General features: G+C 31.1%; 1 pseudogene; it reads left to right on the top strand.

Annotated features, from left to right (window-relative positions):
* The first annotated feature begins 3,750 nt into the window (after positions 1-3,750).
* Positions 3,751-10,829, top strand: LOC145009331 (uncharacterized; annotated as a pseudogene).
* Positions 10,830-17,114: the final 6,285 nt, after the last annotated feature.

Genomic DNA, 17,114 nt, shown 5'->3' with positions numbered 1-17,114 from the left:
GGTGGCTCATTACTTTCAAACATGGATTACATTTCGAAGAATAATGAAGAGAGCTGTATGTTTGAGTGGAAGAAACGGTTTGAAAATATTGATAAATTGAGATTGAAACAGCTAATGAATGAACTTGTTCAAACTAGTGCTGCTGATGACAACTTCAGAATCAATTTTTTGGTTCTTTTTATTAATACTTTCTATGAGTCTACAAGCATGGGTAAATGTAATCTGAATCCATTGTATTTAATCAGAAGAGATATTGATTTAAGTAGCATTGACTGGTGCGATTACATTGTGGATTGTTTGGTAAGGACGAAGAAGGTTTACAATCCAGAGAAAGAATCTTCTTTCTTTTATGAACCAGCAACATACCTTATGGTACGTGAGTTATTTTTTGATATTTATTATTCTTGTTAGTTGTAAAAATATGTTTGTTTTTATAATAAATCATATATGATTTTATTACATATAATCATATATGATTATGTAGTATAGTTTTTGTTTAATTATATATTACACATCAAAATCATATATGATGTTATATGTTATGATTTTATATATGCTTTTTGTAGTTGTTGTATGTGGATACTTTCAAGTTTGATCATTTGCAAGTCACACGTAAACGTCCAACTATTTTTTATTGGACGTCAGAGAAGATAAGGTTTCTTGAGGATATTTTACAAGAGACTGGAGGATTTGGATGTGGACATGTTAATGAAGCATATGTTGAAGAAGAATTTCAAGAATCTGAGTATAATGAGGAGGAATTTGGTGGTGATGAGGTTGAATCTGATGGTGAAGAGGATTTATGTGATGAGGATGAAGAAGATTTTGATGTTAATAAAGTTAGTGATGTAGAGATAATTATATAGTTTTATTCATTTATGATTTAATTAGTTTATTCATTTATGACTTTTTATGTTTAAGTATTTTAGTTGTAAGTATCTTTTTTCTTATGTAGGTGTATGAAAGTAAAATTTCATGTATGTATCAGAAGATGGAGGATTTGAAAAAGGATCTTGTTGTAAACATAGATGAGGGAGTGTTGAAGTTTCCTCAAAGTCAAAATTTGAAAAATTGGAAATTGTTATTTCCTGTTGAAGATGTAAGCACTGAAAGATTTGATTTCCGTTATGTTTCACAAAAATATAAAGAACCGATATTAACACCTGGTTTTCTTCAAGTTAATGATGAAGATTATGGGAATGATTTTCTTAATGATGATGAAAATGTTGAAGATTATGATCAAGGGAAATGTTCTGGTGGTCAGGGGGATGGAAGTGGTCCACATGAGGGCAATATTGGTAAAAATCACATTGAAGGTAAGGTGATTATGATGAAGATGATGAACAAGGATGTTGAAGTGGATGTAATAAAGAAGAGGACATGAATTTAAATTCTGTTGTCGAAAATGTTACTAAGAGTATGGGTCTAATTGATAGTCAGGAAGGTGTATCTTTTAGTCAATTTATTTGCGATCCAGTTGTTGAAAGTTTTCTTAAAACTTTGGATCAAGGTAGGAATATTTTATTGTTATATATATTTTAATCATATATGATTTTAATTTTTTATATTTGAATTTTATAGGTACTGATGGTTGTTTAAATCAGAAACTAGTTGAAGATGATGTGAGTTTGAATTTGACTGGTATTGATGATCGTAAGTTTTTATTTATGTATTTTTAATACATAAAATATATATAAATGTGTTATATAGATGATTCGTTTATGATTTTAATAATTTAGGGACTGTAAATTTGGGTGAGGATGATCACAAGAATAAAGTAATTTCAGATCGTACTGTTGATAAAATTATTGTAGCAAAGAATGACGGAGAAGGTGAAGATGTTGAAGATTGTTCAAATAAAAATAAAGATGGAGGTAATTTGTTTATAATTATTTCTTATTCATATATATTTGTGTTTATAATTATTGTTTATTCATATATGATTTTTATAATTTTATTGGGTAGAAAATGTTGAAGATTGTGCAAATAAAAACAATGATTCAAATGAGACTCGATCATTGAAAAATGATCTTGTTCTAAGTTTTAGTCTTAGATTTAGTCAAGATTCTGAAGGTTCCAAGAAGTCATCTCAAAGTCAAATTTCTTCTGAACGGATGACAAAGAAAAAGATTAAGGATAGAGTTATTTTGGGAAACCCAAGTACTGGTCTAGAGTGTGTTATTCCAAATGTTGATGTTATTGATGCTAATCCAGTTTCTTTTGCACCCCCTTTGGGTACATTAGAAGGACCATCAAAACCTATTTCTAGCAAACATAAAGATATAAATGAAGAAGCAACCTCAGTAGTGGATGTCAAAGGAAAGAGACAAATGAAGTTTTCTTATGTTTATAAGTCACCGTTTAAGGAAAGGTTGATTAATTTTAAACCTTGTTTGACACAAGTAGAAAATGTTGTTTGTGAATGGCTTTTCAGTCTTCAAGGAAATCCAGGGTAATTTTTTTAATATATTTTTTTATTTTTATAATTATAATTTTTTTTCTTTTAAATAACATTTAAATAAATATATACAGGGATATTGTATTGCTTATGGAAACAGATGTTATTGGGTTTCGAGCTAATTATGAAAGTCTTTATTAAAAAACCCATTTGCATGTTAGTCTTCTTAACTCATGGTCTCGTATACTAAATCATGAAAAGAAATTCAGAGATGTTGTTAATTCTCCACTCAGATTGTTCATGCATTTTGACACTGTAAGTTTTTATTTTATTATTAATAATTTTTTTATTAAATATTTACATGCTATTATATAATCATATATGATTTTCTTATATTACAGACTTTGTTATTTGAATATACTCATTTGAATGAAACTGGAAAATATAAAGTTTTCAAGGAGAGCTTTTCTCGTAGTGTTTTTGGTGATAGAGACTTGAAGGTTTTGAAGGATGTTGATATGGTATATTTATTTTTTTATACATTTATATATATATATATATATATATATATATATATATATATATATATATATATATATATATTATTTCTAATATTATACATGTTGATGTTAGGTATTTTTCCCGGTTTTGAGGCATGAGCACATATATCTTATTGTTATGAATCTGAAGAAACGTGCTTTTGAGGTTATCGATAATGGTGCAAATGATGCTGATTTCAATGATAAGTATTACTACTAGAAAAAAGCCCTTTAATGACGCGCAAACAACGACACGCGCTGACAGTGGACACGCATTTGTTCGTGCCCTAAAAAATAATGTCAGCTTTGCAAATGTGAAGGATAGAAGACACACATTTTTTGCGCGCCCTAAAATTAATGTCCAAAAAAAACACGGAGGCCACCTACCGTAAAAGGCGTATCGTGTAAAGATGTCATTTTATATTTTTTTTAGGAAGGCGCGTTCTCGCTTTTTTTTTCAATCGACGATGGTGGGAAATGAAATCCCAAAAAATTAAACACCCGCCTAATGCTTCTTCTCCTTCAACAATCCTCTAACAAAGAACCCTAACCCTAATTCTATTGTGAGGCCCTAAGTCGCCATCACCAGTATCGAACCCCATCACCAACATCAAACCCCAAAAAATTAAACACCCGCCTAAGCTCGTCTTCCAGTACCTTGATCTGCACTCTCTCTCCCTACTCTTTACAAGACCTAAGCCGCCATCACCAGCATCGTACCCCATCAGCTGTAAGCGGCCATGGATTCTGTAAAGAGTGTTTGTCTCGTATGTCTTCATTAGCGCCATCAGACACTACTCTTCTCTATCCACGATGTCGCCGAGTCTCCGTATGTTTTCATCACGCCATTCGACGAAAAGAACTAGGGCTTTGAACCACATCTCAATAAATTTATCAAAGAGATCCAACGACTCCTCTCACTTAAAACACCTTCGATTGAAGGTTATGTGACTCCTTACTCTCCTCATTCTCTCCTCTTCGTTGTCGTATGTCGCCCTCCCTCGCTGTCTCCTTCTATCTATGCCCTTCTACTTCTCCCTCGCTGGGGGCCCTGGTACCTTCAATTTCCGTTTGCATTTCATTAGCTAATTTGTTGATTTCTTTGGGATGCGAATTCAAATCACATGTTCTTCTTTGGCAATTTGGAGGTGAAATTCAGGTTGTATTACAGGAGAGTGGAGGAAGGGAAACAATATCCAGTACTCTGTAGGAGATTAGCTAGCTTAAACGAAGAGTTCATTTCACATAAAAGTCCAACAGGTGGGTTCGATTTCATCTCCGGGAAGAGGATTGAACAAAAACTCATCGATTACAATCAAGAAGCAGAAAGATTTTGGGGTAATTCCAATTCCAGTATCATTTCAACATCTCTCAACGATCTCTAATTCTCTTCCACTTCATTTAATTTCTTAACATGACTTGATTTAGGTTATGCATATGAAGAGGTATCAGAAGTCTCACCTTATCGTCGATTCATTGCATACACCATGTATGACAAATACAACGATTTCTTCAAATTATGTGTGAGAGATTTGAATTCAGGATATCTTTGTAGCAAGCCACAAGCTGATTGGGTCTGTAATGTGGCATGGGCTAAAGGGGGTCAAGCATTGCTATACATTGTCACTGATCAAAAAAAGAAGCCTTACAGGTATCCTATATAAGTATATACAACTTTTTCTAAACTCTATATCTCTTATCTAATTTAAACATTTTATATTTCTTGTATATGATTTTAGGATATATTGTAGTATGCTTGGATCAAAGGATGAAGATGTGATACTCTTAGAAGAACATGAAGAAAATGTGCATGTTAACATCAGACATACCAAGGATTTTAAGTTTGTGACTGTTTATGTGTTTTCAACCACATATTCAAAGGTATTATTATATACTAGCTTTAATTGTTTTTTATTTCATTGATTTTTCTTTCAAGAATCATTCAAACTTCAAATTCTTTAGGTTTTTATGATCAATGCAACTGATCCTCTATCTGGTTTAACAATTGTGTGGGAATGTGTTGTGCACATTGCATTATCGAGCATCATCAAGGCTATCTTTATCTTTTTACCAATGCTAACAAAGAAGGGCAATCAGTAAATTACCATTATATCCTTCGTAGCCCTCTTCACTCTTCAAGTCCAAGAAAGTGGGAAGTTAGACTTTCTTTTGAGATATGTTGTTTTTTCTTAATGAAAAAAAAAGACTTTCTTTTTACCTTTTTTTTAAATGTTACAGAATGTATTTATTGATGACAATGATTTGGTGCTTGAGGATGTTGACTTTTGTGACACATTTGGTGCTTATTGTTAAAGAAGGTGAAAGATTCAGGCTTTGTTCAGTTGCATTGCCTCTTCCAAGAAATAATTTTTTTTTATAGTTTTATTAATGTTATGATGATTCAGATTCAGATTTCATATATTGTTATTTTCGTTTATTGGGTATAAAAATTTGAGACATTTTTGCCCTTTTGTCTAACAGGATGTGTTCCATCTTAAAGAGTTGGGATTACATTTTCTTCCTCTTCCAAAATCTGTTTCCCAAATCTCACATGGACCAAATTATGACTTTTATTCACCAATCATGCGATTTACAATTTCATCACCTGTTGTATGTTTCTGTTAAAATTTTATGACGAACAAGCCCTTACTTTTTGTTTACCATCTGAATTTGTTTTCTTTTCATATGCCTGATGCAGTTGTTGATTATAATTTATCAAATGGGAAATTTGAAATCATTCAACAACAAAACCTACTTCAAGAAAGAACATGTGTTTTATATGGCACAACTTCTGTGGGACCCACAATAGATAATAAATCAAATAGTAATAACTATGGGGAGTTAAAGTCATGGAATGATCTTTCTGAGTTTTATGGTTGTGAAAATCATCAAGTGGTTTCTACTGATGGAGTCAAAGTTGGTTTGACTATTATTTATTCACATAAAAGGAAAAAAGAAAGCGAAAATCCTGGATTGCTTCATGCACATGGTGCTTGTGGTGAGTTGCTTCATAAAAAATCGTGTAATGAGTCAAAAAGTCTTCTTGATCGTGGTTGGATTCTTGCATATGCTGATGTTAGGTTAGTTTTTTTTAATTATTAAATCTTTTTCTATAATTAATATTGTTTTTTAATATATTTATATAGGGGAGGGGATTATAACAAAAGGGAAAAATGAAAGAAACAGCACGTTTTTATTTTACTTTGAAAAAAGGTCGTAAAAGACCTTATATATTGAGTTTTTTCTGGATAAACATCATTTTTTTTCTTGAAGATCTTGTATTTTTTCATTTTTCCAAAAAAGCCCTCAATTTTTTTTTCTTCCAAAAAAACCCTCTTTTTTTCTGAAAAAAACCCTCACATTTGACAAGTTTTTTGGAAAGTAGCTGCTAAAAGGGCCAAATTGAAAAAAATGAAAAAATACAAGGTCTTTTTCTGAAAAAAGTAACATTTAAAAATTGTACTTTTCATAAAAAAAAATTCTACTTTAAAATTTTACCAAACTACAACACTTTTAATAAAAAAAATTCTTATTAGAACATTCTACTTTAAAAATTGTTTACATTACTATAATTTAAAAAAATAATCGAAAGTACGTTGCTATTTATTGTATATAAGTATATAACCCAAAACAAAACATTATTATTATTTGTTTTTTAATAGTTTTGTTGTATTTTCAGGGGTGGAGGTCGGAGAGGAAAGAAATGGCATGAAGATGGAAGAAGCATTAAAAAACAAAATTCAATTAATGATTATATTTCATGTGCAAAATTCCTAATTAACAATAAAATTATACACCAAAATAAATTAGCAGGTTGGGTAAATTGGTAAAATAACATATAATTCGTAAAATAGCATATAATTTTTAATATACTTCTAATTAAAATATCTTTATGTTATATTATAATAAGGAAAAATGATTCATTAAATGTGTGTGTGGGATATCAAACTTCTATGTGAAAAGTAAAAACTACATAGACACCTGCCCGCTGTTTTTGTCTTTTATTTATTTGTTTATTTATTTTCATTAATGTCTTGATTTGTTTAGTCTTATGACTTGGATATCTGAGGAACTAAAGTTTAGTTGATGAACAAACTGATCAAAATTAATAGAAAGGTTTGAAATCAGATTGCTTAGAATGACCAAAAGATTAGAAATCAGATTGCATGCAAGATGTTTGATCAAATGTCCGAGAGACATTACCTTCTTTATTTGTGATTAAATTTCCCATTTTTTAAAAAATTTAGCAAGTGAAGTTTCAATTTTACAATTAAACGAAAACAAAATCAACCGCTTGGACTTTTATTCATTTTTTTTTTATAAAAATGTACGTTTTTCTTACCCGCCATTCCTGACATTGGACAGCTTGCATGTCCACACGTGACAATATTAAATACATTAAATACATGCATGTATTCTAACATCTCTGGCTTTTTGTTGTATTATAACAGGTTCTACTTGGAGTGCCTCACAATTCCTATATTTTTTCTTGGATTTAATCTTCCCAAGGTGAATCTAAGTTCTAATATATTGCAACTAACATACTTGCAGTTTATATCATCTAAATCTAAATTACATGCAAGGAATATGTATAGTGTTTTTTTTTTGTTGCTGCTATTGACTAGTTTACCCTTGAGTATCCATTAATAAGATAATGTGAGTTAGTAGTTGTTAATGATTCAGATCTTTGTCATATGCTTTTGCAGGGCAATTTGTTATATTAGGTAGCCAACAGCTCCCTAACCCTTGTTCAGGTTGGTTTTAGCTTTCTAATATAGTGTTCCTTATGATGGAATCATGGCTCATTCCATCACAACAGAAAAAAAAAATGTTTGTTTTGGGGGATATTCACATAAAAACCCTAAATTTTTTCAGAAAAATACAGTTTTACCCTAACATTACTTTTTGGTGGGTTTAGAGGGTACTGCTTTCCCATAAACACCAACATCTGAACTCAACAACCAGATAAATTAGAAAAGGGTATAATGGGAAAACCAATACATTTTTTGATTTGGAATTGATTCTTCATATATTTTTTTAATGATAAAGGGTATAATGGGAAAACCAATATTTTTGTAAGTGGAAAGATAAATTAGAAAAGTGGATGATTAGCGTCTAGATGATGAAATTGTTTTGGAGTTAGACCAAATGGAGAAAGTATCTGATATAGAAGATATCTTGAGTTATAGGCTTGCTGCTGAACTTGAGCTTCAGGTATGATTATGATCATTGTTGTTAATATCTATTACAAGTTCTTTTTACTTATACATTATGTTAAAGACTATGAACATGTAGGAGTTGTTGGTGGATTCAGCTTTTGGTTTTGGAAATAGTGAAGCATTATATATATATATATATATATATATATATATATATATATATATATATATATATATATATATATATATTAGTTTACAAACTATAGAATGTGTTCAGTAGTGAATCTCATTGAGACAAAATGGTAAATCTGCAGGTGGTTCAATCAATGTCATTTAGTAATATTTGGAATTACAGCCTTTGTAAGTTTGACTAAAACCTTCTAATTTTGTTTACTTTTTAACTTTGTTTTTGGTTTCATTTAGTAATAAAGTATCAACTATCAACAGTTATGTGGTAGTAATCCTTCTGAGGGGGTGTTTGTTCGGCTGCTTCTTTAAATGTCATTAACAACAGTGGTAAGTAAAATCTTACTATTATGAAAATCTTTTGCTTAAACCTACCTTATTGACCTGTAACTGATTAAACATTAATTTAATTATGCAGGTTTTGAATTTTTTGATGGAAAAGAATAGTGTTAATGCTCTTCATAGAAAAGTATGTTGGTAGTTTAGGAAATTTGGCTAATAATTTAGTTAATTATATAAAAAAATTTAAAATGTTACATTTGTCTACTATTGGAATGATTATTTGATGTATTACATTTGTCTACTATTGGAATGATTATTTGTATGACATTAACTTTTGTGCAATGTATTGTATTTTTTGTATTATGAGACATGAAATGCAAATTTAATTTGAAAATCAGTAAATCTATAATTAATTTTTTTTTAAAAAAAATTAAAATTACGATACACAAAAATGTGTGTCGCCTTCATTTATGACATGGCCTTTCTTGACAGGGGCTTTCTTGATACGCATTGCGTGTCATTAACACGCATGTCGTAAGGTTACAACACGCGAATTCGTGTCGTCTTCCTTTATGAGAGGGCCTTCCTTGATACACATTGCGTGTTGTAAACGCGCGTCGTAATTGCGCGTCGTAAATGCGCGTCGTCTCTCTTTATGACAGGGCCTTCCTTGACGCGCATTTGCGCATCGTCTGAGCCTTTTACGACGCGCAATGAGCATCGTAAAAGGCATTGTAAGTTTCAAATGATATTTATTCTTTAAATTTGAAAGCATATATGATATATTTTATAATTATTATACTTATATTTTTCTGACTTGAAATCATATATGATTTTCAGAAAAAGTCTTTTTTGAAGTATCTAAAAGAGATCGGTCATGTTAAAGCAAATGAAATGGCTGATAAAAGTATTACTCCAGTAAGATTGACAATGACATGGAGGACAATTTATAACAAAGTGGATTGTGGAGTTTTGCTATGAGACATATCGAGAGTTATTTTCGAGAAAAGGTTCTAAATGGAAATGTGGTCTTCCAAAAGAAGGTGGTTCTCAAGAAAAACTTCTGGAAAAGTTGAGAATGAAATATGCAGAAGCAATCTTAACTTCTGAGATCAATACAAAGCGTGATGATGTGTTGAAAGCTGCATATGAGTATCAAAAAGTTGATCAAAAGATTCGTGGTAAGCATGCATATGATGCTCAATGGAATATAGAAAGAAGGTTGTTTAAATTTTTTTGATTGAATATTTTCTTATTGATGATGTTATAAGAACAAGGTTGTTTATGTTGTGTATGTTATGGATATTGTGAAGAATGTTTGTTTTTATAATGATGGAAAACATGGTGACGGAAAACAAGTTAATATGTATTTTGGTAGATTTTATTATCAAAGTTTGTTTGTGTGAATTATGTTATTGAATGTTAATCATAAGTGATTATGTTATATTTTTATATGTAATTTATGTTTTTACTATTGATTATATGTTGCTTATATGTAATCATTAGTGATTGTATCGATTATTATTTTTTGTAATCATAAATGATTATATATATTGTACAATACATTATAATTTATTATATCTTTTTCTTGATAAGTGGGCTTATCTTTACTGCATGGAATACATCACCATGCAGAATCTTATCTTTGTAAGATTTTATTTTTGTTTTTTAGTGTTTGTATTGAATAATCTTTTCTTTATAAATGAAAACTAAAGTTGGTAGCCTCATGCTATGCCTTATATTTCTTCAAAGATGAGTCCTTATATTTCCAAATGGTTAGTTTTGTTTATTAATTTCTTCAATTTTTATATATCACCATTATTAATTTATGATCTAAACAACTTCCATTTTGTTTCAGGTAAAATATGGAGTCTATAAGTCTAAAAGAACTAATTTTGTTGTATCTAATAACATGTTCCCCATTTTTTCAAGATTCTTGTTCTTTTATTTGTAGCTAGATTTTCATACGGATTGTAGCTGACTCCAAGAATGCCTCTTCCACCATTACTTAAAAAGTTTATCTTCATTGAACATATCAGATCTTTACTAGATGTCTTTGAAGTAGAGGAATGTTGTTCATTTAAAGAATATTTCATTTTAATGAACAACATTTCTCTACATCAGATATGTAGTAAAGATTTGTTAGGTTCAATGGAGATAATCTTTCTAAGTAATGGTGGAAGACTTCTTGGAGTTAGCTACAATCTGTATGAAAATCTAGCTAGGAATATGAACAACAAGAATCTTGGAAAATGGGGAACTTGATATTTGATACTTGTGAAATTGTTTGTTATTGAAGATTCTATCATGTTTGATGTTATTCTATGATGATCAATATTGTTATCTTTAGATTTTTTATTAGCAGTGTTGTATATTTGTTAGGAACAATGTTGTTGTATATGGTTATATGTAATGGTTAGATGTTTTTTATGTGTAATCATATTTTTAATCACTTATGATTAAACAAAACATATGAAGTAGTATTACATAATATTTTATGATTTTACAGATGAATATTGTATATGGTTATGTGTAATGATTACATGTATTGAATAATAGTTATATGTAATCTTAAATGCTTGTAGTAACAATTAATAAAACTTTAATCATGAATGAATATATTATCAAATCAAAGAAAGAATTATCAAAGTAGATTAAACCCAGAAGACAAAATCATAGTAAATTATGTTTTATAAAAAGAGTAAAGTATACTAAACAAAATGTATATTATTTTGAAAAAAAAAATTATGACTTATTCATTACTGATTAAAGCAGTAAATATCTATGTAGCTTTTGATGATTGTTCTGCTACAAGTTTGATTGGGCATGTCCGCAAGTTATGAGGAGCCCTTTCTCCACATCCTGAGCATCTTCTTGTTTGCTTGTTTGAATTTTTATACGCTATTTCTGCTGCACTTTGAATTCTACTTTTGTTTCTGCATCCTTTATTACTTTGAACATTTGGAACATTGATGTCAATATCTTTTGGAATAGTTATGCCCATAAGCTTTCCTACCTCTTCAACATCTATCCTATTTTTTTGCAATTCATTTGTAGGATCATTTTCATATTCCTTCACCATGTTTTCTGTTTTCTTAACAAACAAATCCATTTTTTCGTTATTTTTTTCTTACGTATTCCAAACATGCTTCAAAGTTGTAGTATGCTTGATTGACAGATCTGTTAATTTCACTGTCTCATGTATCATATACATGTCTACCAAAATTATAATGCATTGATATCACAACCTTTCTCCAACGATTCTCAATGTACTGTTTAGGTATCTCCTTAATTCCATGTTTCATGAGTATGTTGAATGCATGTCTGCACAAAGTCCCAAAGCGGTTGAAGTGTTCACATGTACATTTTACATCATTTGTTGGAAGTTTTATTTTTGAATTAGTGTCTAAGTCCATAAATATTTTGGTATGTACTTTACCCGATGGTGCATGGTCCTTTTGGGTTGCCTTCACCAAAGCAACTTGATAGGATGAATTATGGAGAGAAAGGATTAAATATGATTTATTAATATATTATGAGAATAATATATTAAAGGAGAAATCATATTGTTTAATTAATATTAGTCAAGAATTAATTGATAATTAGTTTTGTGACTAAAAGAGATTAATTAAACTTAAGGGACTGGAATTGTAATTATAAGATAATTGCAATTTGGGCTATGGATTGTCTTATATTAAGGAGTGGACGAATTCTATGGGGAAACCCATAAGAAATCGTCCAAGGCCTTAAGGAATGAAGTCCATGGGTTGCTTAGGGCTTAAGCATCCAATTTAGGGTTTCCTTGTTAGATAACCCTAATAGCCTAACTATATATACATCCCTTATGACCCAAAAACGTGGCTAAGCAGCCTTCTAGGGTTTCACACGTTTTTGGGCAGCCTCCATCCTCTCTCCTCTTCATCCTCTTGCTCTTGGTGTTTGTGAACCATTAGAGGAGTGACATTTGTGACTCTAAGCTTTCTAAAGTCAATACAAGGGGGAATTGAGATTGTTATTGCTACATAACAATCAAGGTATGATCTTAAACCTATTCTCATGTTAATATGATTACTTGAATGCTAAAATTAGGGTTTATAGTCTTGTATAACTAGCATGTACAATAGAGAAACCTAGATCCAAGCATTAGGGTTTGTATGAGCACATAGGATGTTCTTATAACCAAAACCCATCAGTGGTATCAGAGACTAGATTGGTTTCTATTGTATTGATGCCTTTTATGTTGAAAAAATTCGATTTTTGTGGTTCTGCATCATAGACTCGGCGAGTCCCACTGTGGACTCGGCGAGTTGCCCCTACTCGGCGAGTCCATGGGGGTACTCGGCGAGTTCGAGCGTCAGATGGAGGGAAAACTGGGATTTCTTGTTGTTTTTTGCTTAAGGATAGTTTCCTTATCTTATTAGATCAATATACATCCGATTTTATGATATATTTGACTATATTCTTGATCTAATTAAAGATATTTATCAATTAATAAAATATTTGTTTCCTTATGTAATAATTGATTAATTATTTTGATTAAATTGGTAAATTGTTTTCCAAGATATCATTAAATAAATCAAATATGGATAATTATGTGATTAAATGTTAATTAAGATTATTTGTTATTTGATCCTTGTTGTTATGAAAAGTTTCGTATTTTCCCCTTTAGGTTTTATAGTTTAAATTTGAACTCAAAAGTTTTGTTGTTTTGAAATTTAAATAGTTAAAACCCTCATGTTTTGAAAAAGGTTTCAAAACTTGCCCTCAAGTTTTGGAATTTAAATTTTGATGTATATTTAAATTCTAACCCTAATGTTTTTGAAATGTTTCAAAACTTGCCATCAAGTTTTGGAATTTAAAAGTTGATTAAAAGGTTTAATTAGGAATGTTAAATTCTAAAACCCTAGTAATGTTTTGAAAAGTTCAAATCACACCCTTGTGGTTTTATTAATTAATTAAGGTGTATAATTAAAAGAGGTTTAATAAATCCATAAAAGTTTAGGTTTACAATATTAATTGAATTAAAAGTATAATTGTTAAATTTGACCACCTAGTATTTTAAAAGTGTAAAATACACCCTATACTATATATAACATTAAAAGTCTAACATTATATATATATATGTATGAGTAAAAGTCAGTCTTACCGTTAGTAGGCCTCATTCACGAAGCTGGTCTATAAGGGGTGTTTAAGGAAATTGTTTATAATATGGTGATTGAATGGGTATCTTCTCTTACCCACCGCACTCTTGACTAGTGGAGGGTCGTTAGCCGAATGGGTAGGCTAGGACGAAACCTTCCATTATAAGTATGATGAAGTAAAAAAGTAACTAAATGTTTTCACAAATTCCTAATCTAAGTTACTTAGGCAAAGTGAATTGATGCAATTCCATGAAATTACACTTTATGCCCTTGCGAAGACGTTAGTGGAGCGTGTGTGGTTTACCGGCACACTAAATGGTTCTAAGCAAAGGTAACAAAGGGTGACTCAATGTTTGTCATAGTTCGGTGGAGCGTGTGTGGTTTACCGGCACATCGAATAGGTGACTGTAACATGTGAGGGCACCATGTAAGTTTGCATGGTTATTCACACCCGCTTTGTAATCCTCAGCATCCCAGTCACAAACAAGAGGGGCATATCGAGATTTAAACATGCCATTGAAATGTTAAATGAATCTCAAAGGATCTAGGAGTTTTCATAGATTTAAAACTTAAATTTCTTTTTCATTTTTTCATGGTGGAAATTAGTGAATCGTCATTCACTTACCTTCAAATGTTCTGCAATGTGGGTTATGGCATCCCTCTCCCGAGTTGTAGAATATTGTGTTGGGTCCTAGCCTTAGTATCTCATTTGGGTGATTTACTAAAGACTCAATCAATCAACTAACTTGAATTCGTTTTCTCCCGTGTTGTAGATGTCAAAGTTCGACAACTATGGTCTTCCCAAATCCCGTGGAACAAGCATTCCACATCAAGATGGTATTCCACGATTCAATCGAGGAACAAGAAATCATGCTTCACTTCCTCCACCTCTTCCAGTTGTTCTACCTAACCCACAAGATTGAAGAATTGAAAGGTTCAATATCACTAAAGCCCTATTGGAAATGAAACATGAAGATGGTAAACCCGTGTGTGCCCACGTTCTAGGAATGAAATCACACATTGATAGGTTGATAATGTTGGGTGTGTCATTCCCAGATGAGTTGGCTGTGAATTGGGTTTTGTAGTCACTTCCTGAGTCATATAATGAGTTCAAAAGTAAGTATTATATGATGGATCATGATGACAACCTCATTGACCTAACTTACAAGCTCATTGCTACTGAATCAGAAATGATTTGGAGAAGCAATGGAGCGTATTTATTGGGAAAGTCAACCGACCATGCTTCCGAGGATGTTCTAGGAGAATCGACCTGCGTTTGCTGCCAAGAGAAAGGGCGTTGGATACAAGTCTGCCCAAAGAGCCTAAAGAGTCCAGAACATGGGAGAGTTAAAGTGTATGGCTGCGCTTCAGGCAAAATCCACTATCTAACTCGATTAAGTTCCTATTCGTTGATTCATGATGCATAATGTGATAAGATTACATTTGAATGTTTTGTAGGATCGATGAAAGGAGAGGAAGCTTGATGAAATAGAGCAAGATGAGTCTAATCACGAAGAAATGGATCTCGATCGCATAAATTTGAAGATTAGATTTTGAGCTTAGATAGTTGTGATAGAGTTGTTAGAAATTTTCCTTTTGAAATACATAATTTTCAATTAATTTTGCATTGTAAGGACAAATGTTTTCCGCTGCTTTTATAAATAAAATAAATTTTGGTTTGACTTATTTATTTATTTGTTTATTCCCTTGCAATGAAATCGTTATGAAAATTGATATTTGCATATTTCTACAACGAATGGATATGATTCTTATTTATGGAAATGTCGAGAATTTACCAAATAGGGAGAGTTTCTCATCGCCCAAATTTCAATTGGACAGAAATTTGGAATCACGCAACTTGGTTGCATGATGAATGAGAAATTTCATATTTGGAAATTAGACTAATTCATTGACAATGTGTCAAGTGAAGGACTAGGAGATCGAGTACACAAAGTTGCGTGTTGATCAAGTCCACCATAAGAGTAACAAAGATATTCGTCATGATTTACTAAAGGTTTAGTAAATATTATTATACTTATAAGATTAAGTGTAATTCGAAATTGATTAAAAAGGTTTAAATCAATAGCAAAACGAATAAGAAGAATCAAGTAGGCAGAAAGATAAAAGTTTCTCCATTCTAAGAAGAAGGGAGAGTACCTTTTATGCTTTATGATAGGTCTTAATGATTAAGAACCATATCTCAATTGATCCTCTAAGTGAGTCTTAGTACAATTGTATGTCTCAGAAGAGGAATCAAGAATTGAAGAAATGGTTAAATCAAAAAGTCAATCATACTTCGTTCCAATAACAAGTCTTAAAGTTAAGATTGTGGTAATAAGTGACAAGTATTAAGAAGGTTTTTAACATTCATCAAATGTGGAAAGTTGTGATGTCTTGGATAAGACAAAGACCAACTGGGACCATTTTGTGAAGTGTTATAATAAAAACTACACTAACTCTTGAATATTTGGTTGACAAGAAATGTTTATTGACAAGAGAATCTTATATGTCAAGGAGTCAGTGGGAGTCTTAATGGTCTTGAAAGGTTTCAAGAACAAATCAAATAAACCTTATCGATCATCACTAGCACACGAGTTGAGGTTTACAACCTATTGTGTTGACACTATTTTGTTTTCTATGCCATTCCAATTGAGTTAATTGTGCATATGAGTCCTATGAGTTCTCGTTTGAATGCATAAAAGGCAAGGACCTTGATCAATGGAAAGTATTTTGATAGGAAAAGGTGAACTGCTTAACTACTTGGAAGACATGGTGGGCAGTTGTGCTACCATAAGGCAAGAAATCAAGATTAAGAAAGTTCGGTCCATATGAGTTTGAATTTGTCGTAAACTTTGGTTTTAACAAATTCACATGGATAGGAACACATACATCGTTTAAATCTAAGTGTCATAAGATTTCCTCCTTCATGAAAATGATTGTGAGGAAATGCTTTCACTAAGAAAGATTTTAAAAAGATAGTGATTGTAAAATTGCATTCTCAAATTCGATTATGGTTGCGGTATCCCTTTCCATGATTTGAGTTGTGAGGTTTGGCAATTAGTCTTAATTGTTTAGACACACATATGAACTATCTAAGGCAAAGGTGTATAAGTTCAAGAAGACTTGATAAAAGATTATCAAAGCACTAAGTATTAGAAACATGGACTTAAGAAATTCAATAGGTATTGTTTTTCTGAAAGTTAAGATGTTTATAAATACATGTCGAAGCTAGTGGGAGCATAAGTGTTATGTTTTTATAATAATCATCATGATAGTGGGAGCATAAATGTTATGATTGTATGATTATTAAGAAAGGTATTGCAAGTTGGCAATATTAATTATAGAAAACAAGAGTCATTATTTGCAATGTTGTAAGGATGGAATAGTTGTTTTGCTATAATTAAGGTAG

Source organism: Lactuca saligna, chromosome 1, assembly GCF_052625555.1.
Source record: "Lactuca saligna cultivar CGN05327 chromosome 1, ASM5262555v1, whole genome shotgun sequence".
Lineage (NCBI taxonomy): Eukaryota > Viridiplantae > Streptophyta > Magnoliopsida > Asterales > Asteraceae > Lactuca > Lactuca saligna.
Note: the sequence above shows the minus strand (reverse complement) of the source record. Positions and strands in the feature narration are given on the sequence as shown.